We start from the raw sequence: 16,695 nt of genomic DNA, 5'->3' as shown, positions 1-16,695 counted from the left end.
AAGAGCCTAAAAGAAACGACTCTAGAAAGTTTAGTTGATATAGCTTTAGCAGTTTACGAGACATGTACAAAAACCTTAGCAGGGAGCGTGGCCACTTCCACTTCCTTAAAAAAATTACAACCAAATATGCCCCTTCCAAGTGCGAACTTTTGTATCAAATTTTACTTTTATAACTTTATTTATGACTTAATTATGGCACTTTATAAGTTTTCAGTTTTCGTCATTTTGTTGGCGTGGCAATAGTTCGATTTCGCCCATTTTCGGACCTCCTCAGGATGCCAAGGAATATGTGTTCCAAGTTTCATTAAGATATCTCAATTTTTACTCAACTTATCGCTTGGATGGACGGACAGACATCCGGATTTCAACTCCACTCGTCATCCTGATCATTTATATATATATAACCCCATATATAATACTCTTTTTAGCAACTTTGTTGGGAGAGTATAAAAATTATTTTATCTTATTTAATTAATACAATATGTTTATATATATTATCCAAAATTATCAACTCAATGCGAGTAAAATTCTAAGAGGGTTACCCTTTGTAAGTTCCGCCCATGAGGCCATGTCGGTAGACACGATATCTAGAAAATATGCAGCGATTTTGTAGAAATTTTGCACACGCCCTTGAAATAGCATTATCTAGTTAACGATCAAAAATTTTTTTCATATTTATTAAAACAATTTTTTTTTGCCAAAAATTTTACCAAACACGTAGTTTTTCACTTAAAATTCTGTTGAAAATTCCAATTTTAATATTTTCTTTTTTCCTTCATTCATTAACAAGATTTAACCATGTACTATCGAAGTATTTTTCGTTTATTGATTTTAGATGAATCAATAATGAGTTATGCGGTCCACGGCAGGAGTTTTTTTTAAACGTCATGGGAGATGAGGTGCCAGAGGCTGACTTTTCGGAATTTTTAAATTAAAATTTCATAAAATACTGTTGAAACATGTACCTTTGGTACACTGATTGTTTAAATTAAATACATGATTGTATACATAAAAAAAATAAAATATTCTTGCTTCCAGCCATAGTCGGCCATATCGTACCACAAATTTATCACATATTTTTTTCACTGCGTTCAGGACATCGGCCATTACGAGGAATCCTGATGTTTATAGAAGAATAAGTTGCCACTTCAGAAAACTCGCCAAAACTGGACCGATATTATGCTAATCGACATAAACAGGCAGCTAATGGGTTTGGGTGATAACGGATTTTTGATATACGTATGCATATTTCTTGCTGCTGTCTTCCACTTATTTCTTTACCATAGCGATACCAAGATCTTTATTGATATTTTCATTATGAATGAATACCAATTCGGCTTTATGACCGCGTTATATAACAGAACTTTCTTGTCTAGACTAAGTTTGGAATTTTTATTTAAAAGCGAATTAAATTTGTAGCTTAATTCACATTATTTTAGTAGATATATGTTTCCTCCATGTGAATATCCTCATATACGATATAGCAGACCGATAGCATAGACTGCTTTTGAACAGGAAATGCTTTCCCTCCGATGTTATTCTTTAAACAATTATATATTACCCTTTGAGTAATTTCATGGACAGGCAAACCAATTTCTCGTCAGTTTGATATGTTGAGTATATATCTATATTTCCAGAATAAAAGAAATTCAATGGATGACAAATTTTACAAAATTTATATCGAAAACGATTCAAATTCACAGATCAAAATTCTATATGCTTTAGTTGAAGTATACTTTGAGTAGAGGGGATACCACTATTTATAAAATTCGGTCATTCCATGAATATCAATAACAGTGTTGTGCATTGACCCTAAGTACCATTTGTGTCAACATTGAACAATTCACGGATTTTATAATTTTGTTTGAATATATTTTGCGTGTGTGTGTGGACTTTGCAGACAGATTATAAATTTAAGTTGTATTGCAGTCATTGTTGCAGCCCATCAATTGACTGATTGTACTACTTTAATGCGCAAATCTTATTTCCGACAATTATTGTGTAAAAAGTGTCCGTCTTTAAGCATCAGTATGTGTATCAGAGGAGGAGAACAAGGTTGACATTCCTTGTGTAATGAAGTACTAAGCGGAACATTCAGTAAGTGGTGTAAATAAATATTGTGGATACAAAACAAGTAAGGAGTACTAAGTTTACTGTATTAAGAACGGATTCGAATACAAGTTACAAACTTTTGAAGTGAAGCAGATATTTCGTAAAGATCGCAAATAGTAATTCTCACCATTTTGAGTTTTGGAGTAATTTTTTAAGCGAAAATCAAAATTATATTTTTATTCATACCTTGCATGAGCAGGCTCATACTCTGTCGCATTTATCATTTTATTGTTTTTTTTTCAGCCTGTGCTTACAACGCAGACAACATTAATGAGAAAATTGCGGTACTTACTTGTTTGCTAATGATGTTGATGCATTTTGTGCGATTCCCTGGGATCTGAAACATGAAAGACAACGTTTTTTACAAAGCGAGGAGCAGCAAGCAATCAACCTCCAAGCGAAAGGGCTGAATTGAGTGGACACAGGACGGTTTACTTGCAGAGTCATACGATTTGACGCAGGCGCATATGTACACACGAATTCACAAGCAACCATATGCATGCTTGTACGAGAATATTTGAACATTAAAAAGCCTCTGCTAAGAGCAAACAATAAAGCAAACGTGGCATGTGGTTGAACGCCCACTTGCCACCGAGCGGCTGTGAGCATACCTTGTACACTCGTACAAACGCAGCGAAGAAAGCTGCACTTTATGCGATGGGACATTGAAGGCATTGCGGGTCGGCGCGATCGTTCGTCGGTGCAAAAGGAAAGTTGGAACAGTGCTTGAACGGGTGGAGAACGGTACGCCGATGTTAATCAAGTAAATGTGAATGCGAATGCGAAAGCGAACAAGTGGATCTTTAAGTATTTACCGTTATTTTAAAAGAGAGTACACATGCGCCAGCATGCGATAGGAAAAGGGAGCAGCATCAAAGGCAACAGCATACATACATAAGTACAATTCTTGGTAATTGTTTCGTGGCTTGTTTTAGCGTTGCTGCTAATATACATTTTGCCAAAAACCCCAAAAGATAAACAAAATGTTTTTCGAAAACGGGTTATAAGCTCCGTGTCCCACGACAGTGACTAAATGATGGGTTCTATAAAAATGAAAGGACCTTCTTAGAAGTCTTTTAAAGTTTGTGTTCTTTATTAAGTAGCATCTTCTGCTGCTTGGTCGGCTATATACATACGTATATAAGTCTAAAAAAATATCAGTAATTGCATTAGAATAAACAGAAAATTTCTGTGAGCCTATATTGTATAGTCCGGGTATGAGAAATCGTGATTAATTAGACATACGTTTTTACATTATTTTTTTTTACATTAAAGAAAAACTAAGTTTTTTGAATTCTGAAGAATGCAGAATCAAATCAAATCATGAAATATTTTTATCTTTAATCAATTGAAATAATTTAAAAATTTTGTTTTATCAAAACCAATGTTATTCCCACATTCTACGGGTATGTGTGTAGAAACTATGCGCACATGCACAAAAAGCATAGGTTTGAAAGTAAAAATTTCAAATTACGGTTTCTTTTATTTTGTGATTTTTCACACTTTCGCCTCACAGTGTCTAGAAGCTGTACTCCTACTGTGTTTCTGTGCCTTCTTCGCTTGCTCGCGGCTTTTTGGGTCGATGCGTTTTACTTTCTGCTTTAATTTAATAATTTTTGTGTTCTTTTTCATGCGCCGCGGAAACATTGGCCGTGGTTTCCAATAAACCTTCGCGTTGTCGCATGTTTTCTTTGTATTGGTGCGCGTGTTGATTTTGGCTATTAAAAATTACTTGCTGCAGTTGTAAATTATTTGTTGCATTCCATTCCAAAGAAAGATTTATAAACAATTACGCGGTAGCAATAGTCGTGGTGGAAATGTGCCAGTTATGTTTTCTTATAGAACTGAGAAATGCGATCGTTAAATACATAGATAGGAATTACCAATTTATTGCAAATTTTACAATGGATAAATCTTAGCCACCTTCAAAATTATATAATCGCTAGATATTATATTTATAAATATTTGAATGTTTCCGTGTATTTTATTAATGCCATTTGTTTGTTCTATTCGCTACTCACCAAAATTTAACACATCGAAAACATAATTTAGAACAAGTAAGGAAAGACTAAGTTCGGGTGGAACCGAACATTTTATACTCTCGCAATTTATTGATATATTCTTATAAAGATAACACACAATTTGACCCAATTTGAAAATCCTATAATTAGGTATATGAGAGCTAGGGGAAGTTATGGCCCGATTTTAACCATTTCTGGTACAGAAATTTCCCCTGAATTAAATTATGATATCTGAGCGATTTACCGATATTTTCGTGGAAAAATTACCATGGGCCACTGAATTCTTCATATTCGATATTCGGGGCTTTGAAAAGTTGTAGTCCGATTTCTACATTTTTTTTACAAGTGATGCCACAGATCATATACAATATTTGTGTAAAGTTTTATTTAGCTATCTTCATTGGTTCCTTATGTATATATTATAAAGTGAAGGAATAAGATGGAGTTCAAAATTGAGTTATATGGGAAGTTGTCGTGGTTGTGAACCGATTTCATCCACACGTGTCATCAGGGTATCAAGAAAATATTATATACCGAATTTCATTTGAATCGGTCGAGTAGTTCCTGAGATATGGATTTTGACCCATAAGTGGGCGATGCCAGGCCCATTTTCCTGAATCAATCTGAATGCAGCTTCTTTCTGCAACTTCTTCTGTAAAATGTTAGTGTTTCTGATGTTTTTCGTTAGTGAGTTAACCTACTTTTAGTAACTTTCAACCTAACCCTTGAATGGGAGGTGGGCGTAGTTATTATCTGATTTCAACTATTTCCATGGTGTGTGGTGGGGTTCTTCTACATATGATCCCATCCGCCACCATTAGCCCCCTTATAACTTCACCAATCTTGAAATTTACGTACTTCAAAAATAGCTGTTCAGTTTGTTTGTTCTTTTGTTTGGAAATCGATTAATTTAATTTGGATCACATAATTTTAAATACCCATTTTTTAATAGGATATTTAATAAAATAGAAGAAAACACTTCGTATTTCATTTCTTGTGAAAATCTATTAGAATCCGTATGATTTTCCTTTTTTGTTCAGTTGAGTTAAAAAATTAAAATTTAATTCATACATAAGTTTCGTTTTTAAAAGTAATCCACAAAATACACATCTTGGCACCGATTCACACTGATACAGGTCTATGAAAACGATGGCAATTTTGCATGAAGCCCACTTCAATTGCTTTTACATCCAATATATTCTCTAATTATGGCCCTCAGGCATATTTACTTCTTTATATGTCCGTAATTTGAACAAAAGGCAAATCGTACTACAAAAATTACGTCGACAAATTAGAAGATAACTATAATCGACTGTATAATTATCATCATCATACGATGGTTACATCGTAAACATGCCACGAAAATGTTCTAACGACCCCGGTAGAATTTGTTAAGTGTGTTGAGAATTAACTCTTAAATCTCATCGTCGAAATTTCACGTCAATAATTGAACAGTGCCATTTAGACTATTTTGGATTTACTGTGAAGAATCAAGATACATCGTGGGTTCCACATAAATGTTGTGTAACGTGTGTGAGACTACTATAAGATTGGGCTAAACCAAAACGAAGACATATGCCATTTGCTATTCCAATGATTTGGATTATGTAAGTGATCGCTTTTTTTGACTAACTTGTATTCAAAGTTGTCTTCGACCAACGAACCCATTTTACATAGTGCCGAACGTTATGTACCAAAGCCTCAAAATCGATCAAAAAAATTAGGATTCTACTCCGGTTCTCATCAGTACGATGGAGTATCTTAAGATCTGAATTTGTAGGTTCACAAATACGGCGACTGCTGTGAGAGAAACAAGGCGAGTGGTTGCCTCAGTACATTTCCTTAACGAATAAGGGATTTTTTATTTTTATTTTTTTTTTCATTCATATATTATTGTATAGTTCCCGGGAGAATCTGGAAAACGCTTCATTGTTATCTATACTACTGTTATATTTGTATGAATGTTTTTAATGAATAAAGTCAAAAACTACTTTGCCGATTTCAAAAATTCTTTCACCATTGGAAAGCTACATTCACCCCGACTAACATAGGCTATATTTATAGCTAAAATTTCATCTTTCTGGAAATAGTTCCCAGGTGAGGGCATCAAAAAGACTCCGTGATGGAGAATCTTAATCTGGAACCGAAAATCGTCTTGCAAGTCATTCTCTTCGAATCGTAATCGTGTGCGAGAAAGTCGAGTAACTAGCGCTCGCAGCTGCTTGTTGAACAAAATTTCAAAACCTCCCAAGGACGTGCTTGAAGAACAAAATCTTAGAAATATACATGCTCGCACTAGGAAGTCGAACTCTGAGCGTTCCCAACGCTTTCATAATCAGAGGAAGAGGACAACGGACATCAAAGACTAGAGTCAAGAATCAAGTTTTAGCTCATTTAAAAAATATAATTTCATGTTTGAATTTTGTTCATTTTGCTCTTATTTAATGACCCCACACAAGAAACGGTAAAGTACATACATATGTATGTATGGGAGAGTGTGTATAAGTGTGTAAAAACTTATAACTTTTGAAAAGTTTGTTTAAACCCGTGAGAAGCCGGAGAGGTCTGCTGTTACATACATATATAAATTTGAAACAAAAAAAATTTAATCTTTTTAAAAAATATTTTCTTCGCTAGAGCTCTTTCAAGAATGTTCACATAGATGCTCCCGGGAATATTGTCATTAAAGTATGTGTGTAGATTGTAAATGCAAATCGCAAAATATATGTAATTATGTGCCACACTCGGCAAACTTAATATGATTTGATTTAAAACTACTTGAGATTTATTTGCTTGAGTGGCGGCGTCGCGTTAAAGAATAGGAAGTTAAAGATGTGGAGAAGTGCTGCCGCCGAAAGAGTAACTGGAGTCGCACTTTTATACATATGTACATACATACTACGTATGTATATGCGCGATTACGTGTATGTAAGGCGGCCCTATATATTTATAGTAGTACTTATATATGTATAAGACGTGAAATTACGAATCTCAATCATGTGTGCTGAATGCAGCATGTCCACTTGAATATGCCCGTGCACAATTTGTTGTTGTAGCATGCAATTTTCATTACTTCAAATCTGCGATGCTAAAGATGCAACGAAAATACATTTCAAACATGTTTTGCATATTTACCAGCATACTTACATACATACATACACACAAACAGACATACCTATTAGTTGTTTATCTTCGCGGCTGTTGATTTTAAAGCGTCTTTCAATAAAGTCTAGATCAGCAGAAGCAAAACATAGCGGTATGTGGAGAGTTCATATGCATTAAAAACGGCATGCGCACATATGTAAATGATACGTGTGTGTGTACGTACGTCAAAAGGTAAGTTGCCATATTCATACAAACCAACATATGTGCAGATGCACGCGCTTGTGTGCATTGCTCAGTTCGTCTGCACTTGCTTGGCAAATTAAGCATACGCGCAGCAAACCGCCATCACAACGCTCCGAGCCAACGAAGACGACCAAACTAAGCCAACCGCAAACAGCTAACAGCCAGCAACTAACCAACGGCCAAAGCAGCAGCAGCGCCACCAGCAGCAACAACAGCATAAACGACGGCACCAACTATTAACAGCAAAACCAACAACGGCGGCAACAACTGAATATTTCTTGCTATTCGACTCAAAACACTCTCTGTTGGCTCGCTGCTGTTTCCTCATCCTCAACAGCGTTTGCTGATCGATATTCCGCTTCCTTCACTACCTCATTCGGATCTCACAACAGTATTCTTGCATGTGTGTGTGTTTGTATGTATGCACCTGTGAGTGCTGGTATTTCTTTGTACCCACTCCGCTTTTCTTTCTTTCTCTTCGCTTTTGACTTACTTTTTTGCGCACGCTTCCACCTCTTTCTTCGCTTTCTGTGCTATCGACTTGTTGCTGCCGCAGCTGTGGTCGTCGCTTTTGTTTTGCTGCTTGCGGCGCTGCCGTCGTCGCTTTGAACTTTAGCTGGCCGCGCGCTCATGAGTGAGTGGTGAGTGCAGCGCTGACGGCCGCTACGACCATGACTTTGACTCTGACTCTGAATCTGACTCTGGCTGCGGCTGTGTCTCTTGACTGTGACTGTGAATTTGAAGTCGATTGGCGCCACCGTTCGCTAGGCGGCTTTTACAGTACTCAGCGTTGCTGTTGTTGCCCCCTTCATTGTTACTCAGCGCCTGTGTTTTGTTTTCTTTTATTTGCTCAATGGTTTGTCGAATTTCGTTTTGCTGTTGTTGTTGTCGCTGCCGCTGCCGCTACCGGCACGGCTTAGTGGACTGCTGCTTTGCCGTTGCCTTGGTGTGGCATCTTCTTCAGCCAAATAGCCATCCACCCAGCTAGCCAGCCAGCCGACAGTCTCCAGCTCCAACAAAGCCGTTCTTAAATCCGTTGATGGTTGGCTCTTCTTCAGTTTGCTGCTGACCATCATATCGATCGGACGTGTTAACGCATTGGGACATTTTCACATACATTACAAGTATGTTTGTTGTAACGTGCACGCACATCTAGATGATTTGAAAAACAAATAAGAAAATCAAATATTTCTATTGAAATTTCGCAATAATTTCGTTTGGAAAAATTTTGACTCAATCGAAGCTTTATATTTCCTTGGTGCAAGATCGTGTACACTTGCGAAAGTAAAAAAAAATATATTTGTGTTTGAAAGTAAACTTCTTGGATCAGTGAATTTAGTGCGAATTTTTCGGTGCGAATGGAGATAACGCGGTTTTGAAATTTGTTAGTGATATTCGCAATATAAAAAGTTACAACGAAAACGCTAACGAAATTCGTGTGCAGAAAGACCGATTGCAGTTTTGCGTGCCGTAAGTTTCTAGCATTTTTGTGGATCATTGTGTTTAGTAACTGTGTTCAGTAAAAATAATGATGGAATCAGCACAGAACCATAAAAAGTAACAGACTCTAATACTGTGTGTATTCCGCTCAAAAAGAAGTCTCAATCGTTTTCAAAGCCTTCATTATTTAGTTATTATAAAACCATTTTAAAGAAACATAAAGGACAATGAAAACCAAATATATATACATATATATGTAAACTCGAAAACGTTTTGAGTTCATCAGCAATTTTGAAATCACAGGACTAATTTTTTGTCGCCCATAAACGAGGAAAATATTGTTGGCGATTGTAATAAATACGGATTAAAGTAATTGAAATGCATACGGAAACATTTACTCTTTTTTCTGATTATTGGACCAAATTAATTTTACCGGGAGATTGAGACATCAGTATAAATTGATTTCTCGAATTTCCGAAGTTAGTTCCAAACCTCGAAATATTTGGTTTCGAACTTCGAAAGAATACTTTTTTAAAATAATTATTATTAAATATAAGATGCAGTCAATAAAAAATCCGAAATAGGTATATATTCTCCATTTTCCTCTTAATTTATGGAGTATAAACTTTCGGTCAAGCTTATATAACATATAAACTTATATATATAGGGTAAAACTTAGATTTTCGAAAAAAAATAAATATTGTATGTATTGAAAAATTCTGGACACCTCTTAGCATCTGTCATATAAGTTTGGCGGAAAAAATTATACACCATTGAATTAAGAAGAATATGTATATTTTCCCCCCCTTTTCGAACTTTGAAACCCAATATTTCATTTTTGGAGGCTAATTTCGAAAATCGGAGAATGCAATTTTTTACTTAGAAAATGTCGATTTTGCCGTATAATGTAATTAATCAACTCCATTTTTTTAATTCTGAAATTGAAAATATAATATATATTATCATTAGTAACACTAACTTATATAGTACAGAACAAAATAACAAATAAAGATTGAATTCTACATTGAGAGGGTTTTGAAAGTTGATTCCAATTATTTAAATGAGGAAAAAATTAAATGAACTATTTATTACATGAAACAAATTGTCTTCAATGGAAAATAAGTAATAAGTAGTTGATGTAGTAAATAAAATGTTTTTGAATTAAGATTTAAAAAGTTTATTTTCTTATAAAAAATAGCGTTAATTTAATTATTTCAATATATGAAATTCTTAATTTATGTAAAAACCCTGTAAATCCCAAGAGTTTGTTTCTGAACACGCAAAACCAAAAAATGCCATCTCCGCAAACTCATCAATTATATATTGCCGCCCGTCAATTGAACTTTTCGAAACTATTTTTACAGTTTGTTGATTGCCCTAAAATGGGTCCTAGGCTCGGTTAGATCTTTATGAAATTTCAGGGCAGGAAAAACTCATTGAGACCATTTAGGGAGATTGCGATGGATGCGGAAACAATTCAAAGGTCGTGTTCATTGATTTGCCAATCGGTGGATTGCACGCGAGTCTAACCTCATTTAACAGAGCTTACGCATACCCAAATATTCATGATGAATATGCTCAAAATATTCATTAGAAATCTCTAGATTGTCAGCCAAAATTATTTTACGGCATTTTTGATATTTTTATCTAAAACTGCATTTTTTGAGCGTTCCCTTAGGAAAAGGTGTAATATTGACAGCTCAGGTAGTAGATTTGCAGCATCTCACTGTGACGCAGGATAGAAGTAAATATTTTTGTATCTGTATATATGTATATATTATTCTAGATCTTCCTGTAAAATGCAGCTAATTAAAAGTTTATCTCACATATATTTATAAATTTGCATATATATTTTTCAAGTCAAAAATTGGTATGTACGCATGCGCACCTTTGACTGCAGACATAGGCGTAGTTCAAGAATCGTTCACACTCGTCATTTCACCTTACACGTTTTGGTCCATAACTGCGATGCGCAGATTTCGGTTTTAATTTTCGTGTCTTACCAGCTAAATATGCACATTTCCTTAGAATGGCATGCGAATGGAGCGGTGGAGTTGGCATTGTGGCGAAGCAAAATGCTGCTTGCATCGCAGCGCCAATGCAAGACATGCAAAACTGTATTTAGTAAAAGCTTTATGTATAGTGCAGCTGAAATATGTAGTTGCTGTGGTAATAGTATGTTTGAGTAGTTTGAGTAAAATCCACAGCTACTTTTGGAAAGTGGTTAGACCAGCTACACTCATATATATATCCGTACATATATGAGTGTGTGTGTATACATGCCTAAGCAACTGCCAGTGCGCCTGTCACTATGTTTGTCAGTTGGTTTTTCGAGTATTGCGGTTCTTTGCTAAGGGTCAGATGCCACAACCACCACTATCGCCAATAAAGCGCTAATATGTGTGTCGCTTGAGGTTTCGTTGAAAGTGCTGGTGGCTATGCTTGGCCAACTGGTTGACTGACTTGTTGAATGACTGTCCGGTAATTTTATATTTCCACAATTTGTTTTTGTTTTTATTTTTTGGTATAAATTTACCGCTAGAATTAGTGGATTATTTTATTGTTATAGAAATTAGTTAGAAAACTGACAGCCAACTATATTGGCTTTATATCTAAAGTGCTATATTTACGGCATTCTGTACATACTAACTCTCTGGAATGCCACTTCTATGCAGCAAATTTAGACGCATCAAAAATATATTACATTGCCACCAGCAGCGAGAGAATGCCATAACTAACCACACTGCAAGCCAAAGCCAAGGTAACCGCTTGGGATGTTGCACATAGCCAGCGTCATTGCCATATTGGCCACCTAACGGTGTCGGCAAATCACATATACCACACTAAAAATACCGGCTGGCAACACATGCGAGTAAGTTAGAAAATTCAGCTCTAATGTTGTGCTGTTTATTTAGTCAGCCGTAAAGACAGACGGGTCAGTCAGTTAGTCAGCCATGCACCAGCTCTTCGAATGCACGGGTGTATGTGTGGATCGTTGGCTGGCTGGCTGACTGGTGAACATGCTGGCAATTCATTAAATTCAACAAATAGTGAGTTTCCTAAGCAGCGAGCAATCATATAAGGAATCGAGCGGCCGATCGACTACATAAGCATTTCGCCAACCAGTTACACGCTGGCCATCAACTCAAGTTAAGATCCACCTTTTCTATCAGCTTATTTGTGCAACACACCTTTTGCACTCGACGATTTGTCTGTCTCTTTGCCATTTTGCTTGCTGGGGACTCGCCAGCCAAAATGCAAGCACACATTTACATACACACAAACATAGATTGGTTCGCTGGCTCACCTTTGTCTTCGTCTGCAATTGCCTTACATTCGAAATGCGGTTTAAGTGCTAAACTGTGAGCGTATCCCGCTTGTGAGTCGATAACACACGGCAGCACTCCATTCGATCTGTCCACCTACCTACTCAGTATGGATATTCGTTTGCTTAGCTGTTCTACAATTTGTGGCCAAGGCACCCTTCCTGCCACCGATCACGCATGCGCAAAGCGCACTCTCGTACTGCCACTCCAGCGTCGTACAGCGTCCATTTTAGCACGTTTACGTATGTATAGATTGGAGTGTCTATGTGTGGCTACATTGCATTGCAATTCATCGATCTGTCAGTTCGTCTGGTCATTACTTTGGTCATAAGGCATTCCTCGCATTCTACGCCGTTGATTTGCATTTGTGGTACTTGTGTAGCCAGGCCGTTGTGGCAGCAGTTGTGCTTTTTGACAGCTTCCATTAAAAATATATTCTGTAGCCGACTCACGAGCAGCAACACGACAACCAGAAAATAACCACCAAATGATTGTGCGTCTGTGCTGTCTGTGGTTTTCCTGTAGACAAAAGACACTGCTTGAAAAAGAAAACGCAAAAAAAAGAAATATTTAAACGCTTCATATTTATGCCTTAATGGCAATGACATGTTGCCTTCCCGTACTTGTTTCGAATACTGTTGGATAAAAGTTTTTGAAAAAAGAAGAAGCTTTGTGGCAATACTCTAATAAATACAGTTAGCTTATATCACTAATAAAATTTCAGCGAAATTGACTTATAATATTTTTCTATTATCTTAGTTCTTAAAGTTCTTTTAAATTATTTCGCAATTGAATATATGTTTTTTGACAGAGGTTGAGTTAAGGTCACTTCTACATAAGTGATTTTAAGCGCGCTTTATAACTTCTAATAGCTTAGATAACAACGAAGCTTGATTAACGTTTTTGAGTGGAGAATGCGTCCAATATTAATTCCCTGTCACAGTTGTGTTATTATTGATCTTAGTAATTTCTGAGAACTTTTTATATCAACGTTTTAAAAAGGCAGTTAACATTTTAACCTGAAAGAATTCACGAGACTTGAAAGCTTCTAGGTATTACCCTACCAACGGTTATTTCTCAAAAAAGCATCAATTTGACGACCTAAAGGGTAGTTAATAATTTTTGAGAGCTTTTTGCAAAAAAGCTTTTAACAAACTTTTTCATTTTTTAAATTAAATTCTTGCTTAAAAGCTTTTGGGTATAACTTGAACAACGTCTATTTATCGAAAACGACATTACTGTGATGTACATCTGAAAGCTCTTCAAAACTGTTTATAAAGCTTCAGCATAATTTTTTTTGTTTTTGGTATGAAGCATACTAAGTAATGGAATTAAAACCGTTACTTTCTTGAATCGTGAACAATATTATCAGAACAACATTTTTAAAATTCTTTAACAAAAATGGCTTGGGAATGCATGCTACGGTGTAACGGTAACGACCAGCAATTTTGTCAAATATGTACAGTATGTCAAGAAATAGTTTACACATTGAAAATAAATACACTTTTTCACTTTCCGCAGCAAAATTTTTTTACTTTTTACTTCAGTTCAACATATTTTTTGAATCAGGGATGGTTACTTACAGTATTTCAAGAGATGTGATGCAAAAAAGCTGCGAAAGCAATGAAAAAACCAGCCAAGAACAACAAAAAACAAAAATCATTCAATTTTGTTAGTGTCAAGAAAAACTTTACACACTTCGATTATTTTACTTGTTAAGCACGTGGCATGTTTTGTCGCGCAATTTCATGAGAAATCTGAATATTGCACTCTTCCTAGAACTCTTTCGCAAGAACACTGATCGAAATTTTTGAAATTTGCTCAAGTTTTCGAGACATTAAGCACTGTACATGTCCACTTATTTATAATTTAGGGCCTTTTTCTGGCTTTGGTTCTTGTATTTCCATATTTTCCGATCAATTTTAGCCATTATACACTATTTAGAGGGTAAAAGAAGACATTGCTGTTAGATCTCAAACGTTTTTACAGCATTGGGGATTATGGGGCAATAGTTGGACCTCTTCAAACTAAACCCTTTGCATGGATTATTAAAAAGACAATAATAGGTACTTCAGGTATGAAAAAAATCAAAAATTAATCACCAACTAATTGACAAATTCATTGTAAATGCCTTTGCGAAGAATATCTAACGGTGAAGTACGGTTAACTGTATAACACGTGCTTAACAAGTAAAATAATCGAAGTGTGTAAAGTTTTTCTTGACACTAACAAAATTGAATGATTTTTGTTTTTCGTTGTTCTTGGTTGGTTTTTTCATTGCTTTCGCAGCTTTTTTTGCATCACATCTCTTGACATACTGTAAGTAACCATCCCTGATTCAAAAAATTTGTTGAACTGAAGTAAAAAGTAAAAAATTTTGCTGCGGAAAGTGAAAAAGTGTATTTATTTTCAATGTGTAAACTGTTTCTTGACATACTGTATAATAATTTCATTTATAGTAAAATGATTGATAAAAAATTACAAGAAAAAACATAAATTGGACTAATTTTTATGATAAATACATAAATACTTATATAATATATACATATGCATACACTTATATGTACATATATATAAAATATTTTCGAAGTTATCATTATGTATCTATCGTTATTTACATTTTATTTAAGCTGCCAACACATGACATATTACAAAAGCATATCGTACAGTTGTTGTATCTTGTCCGTTCTTCATATGCATACTTATTGTACATTCATCTAAATGGACAAAGGGCTTAACTTAATAGCAAGTAAACACTACGATGCTGACTATTGAAGTAGAACACAACAACAACAATTTTCAATAATTTATTAATTGTATTTTTTCGGTAAAAATTAGCTGCATACACTTTCCAACTTTCTACTGTTGCTGCTATTGTTACTGTTACCGCAAGCGCAGCATTTTCGTCTGCTTTCTTTCTACCGAACCAAAAAACTAAAAAAAAATAAAATAGTTTGTCAGTGACTTGCAGCGATTCATTGACTAACTTGCAACACATTTTAAGCAAATAATTAAAATAGTACTTTTTCACTTTTTAGTGGCACTTCGTTTTCTTGCCACTGCTATTTTGGACTTCAATTAGTTCAGCTGTTGCCAATAGTATACATATGTACATATATTTTTAAACATTAAAAGTTGTGTTTATATAAGTGTCACAAATTGCTGTAGATTGAGTACTTTCCAAATTATATGCTATTATAAGACACCCAAAGGAGCGTTAGAGTGGTGTTAATATACTAACGAATAACTATATATCGATTTAACGGTGTCCATTGATTTAATCTTTATTTTATAAAAATATATTTTAGACATAAAATAAAATAAAATAAAATAAAATAAAATAAAATAAAATAAAATAAAATAAAATAAAATAAAATAAAATAAAATAAAATAAAATAAAATACATATGTAAAATGAAATAAAATAAAAAAATAAAAAATTAAAATAAAATAAAATAATAAAATAACTAAAATAAAATAATCGTTTCAGCTTCTTAGCTTTAGTCTTCTGTTTTGTCTAATTCCTGGGAGTGTATTTTTTGAATAAATCAATAGCGAGAATTGCAATTGAAGGCAAATACCATAATTAGACTCTAAAATGCCTAAATCTTATTTTGGTACATTCTCTTATTTATTTAGAATTTAATGTTGTAAACTATAAAGAATGTAAAAACGAGAGAGAAAAATTTCTAAAGCTAAAATATCCGAAAAAGCAAATAAGGGAGGGCAATTAAAGAGTGATGTAAAAAGGCCTGTAAAGTAAGAAGCGCCACTAGAAAATCTTCAAGGTGTAAGACATACATATATATATATATACATACATAGATGACATAAAAAGCAATTCATAATTTTCTAATTGTTTATGTTTTCGATTAACTACAAATTTAACACGCATTTAATTGCACAGAGAAACCTATAAGCTAAAGGGTAATAAAAAGCAAAGAATGTGTGCCAAAACGTATCATCAACATGTACATACACATACATAGGTAATATACATACAAACATATACACGTAAATATCAAATGAAGTGTACGTATGTATGTAACGTCGTGTAATCCATCACAAAATTTATGTTTTTGTTTTCCAATAAATTGCCTAAGAAGTACTAAATTCGTTGTTGAAAAGCAAAAGAAAACAAGAAAGTAAAGAAAGAGAATCAAATTAAATTAAAACATGTTTTTTTTTCTTCTTTTACTTATTTTCACTGCACGAAACAAATTAAAATCGAACGGCTTGTAACTATAAAACATTATTTAAAAGCTTTCGGCCAAATATAACTGCAGGCACACCGATAAACATGTGCATGCATGTTGTGTAGGAATATTGTAAAAATTTGTTTACAAAAAGTCTTTTATCTCTTGTCTTCCACAAATTGTGTTTCCACAAAGTTCACAGCCAGCAGTTGGGAGTGCAAATAAGAGTGCATGGCTGAAAGAGTCGGCGAGC

The 16,695-nt window shown here is 34.6% G+C and overlaps 1 protein-coding gene across 1 annotated transcript in view; it reads left to right on the top strand.

The window, feature by feature from the left end:
* Positions 1–8,552: 8,552 nt before the first annotated feature.
* Positions 8,553–16,695, top strand: part of LOC105214909 (putative mediator of RNA polymerase II transcription subunit 26) — a 42,919-nt gene continuing 34,776 nt past the window's right edge. Inside the window, exon 1 of the mRNA XM_054229221.1 lies at positions 8,553–8,951. The gene's annotated coding sequence lies outside the window, so the exon portion shown is untranslated. The remainder of the gene's footprint in view (positions 8,952–16,695) is intronic.

Source organism: Zeugodacus cucurbitae, chromosome 4 (assembly GCF_028554725.1).
Source record: "Zeugodacus cucurbitae isolate PBARC_wt_2022May chromosome 4, idZeuCucr1.2, whole genome shotgun sequence".
NCBI lineage: Eukaryota > Metazoa > Arthropoda > Insecta > Diptera > Tephritidae > Zeugodacus > Zeugodacus cucurbitae.
The sequence above is the reverse complement of the archived record's forward strand: the minus strand, read 5'-3'. Positions and strand labels throughout refer to the sequence as shown.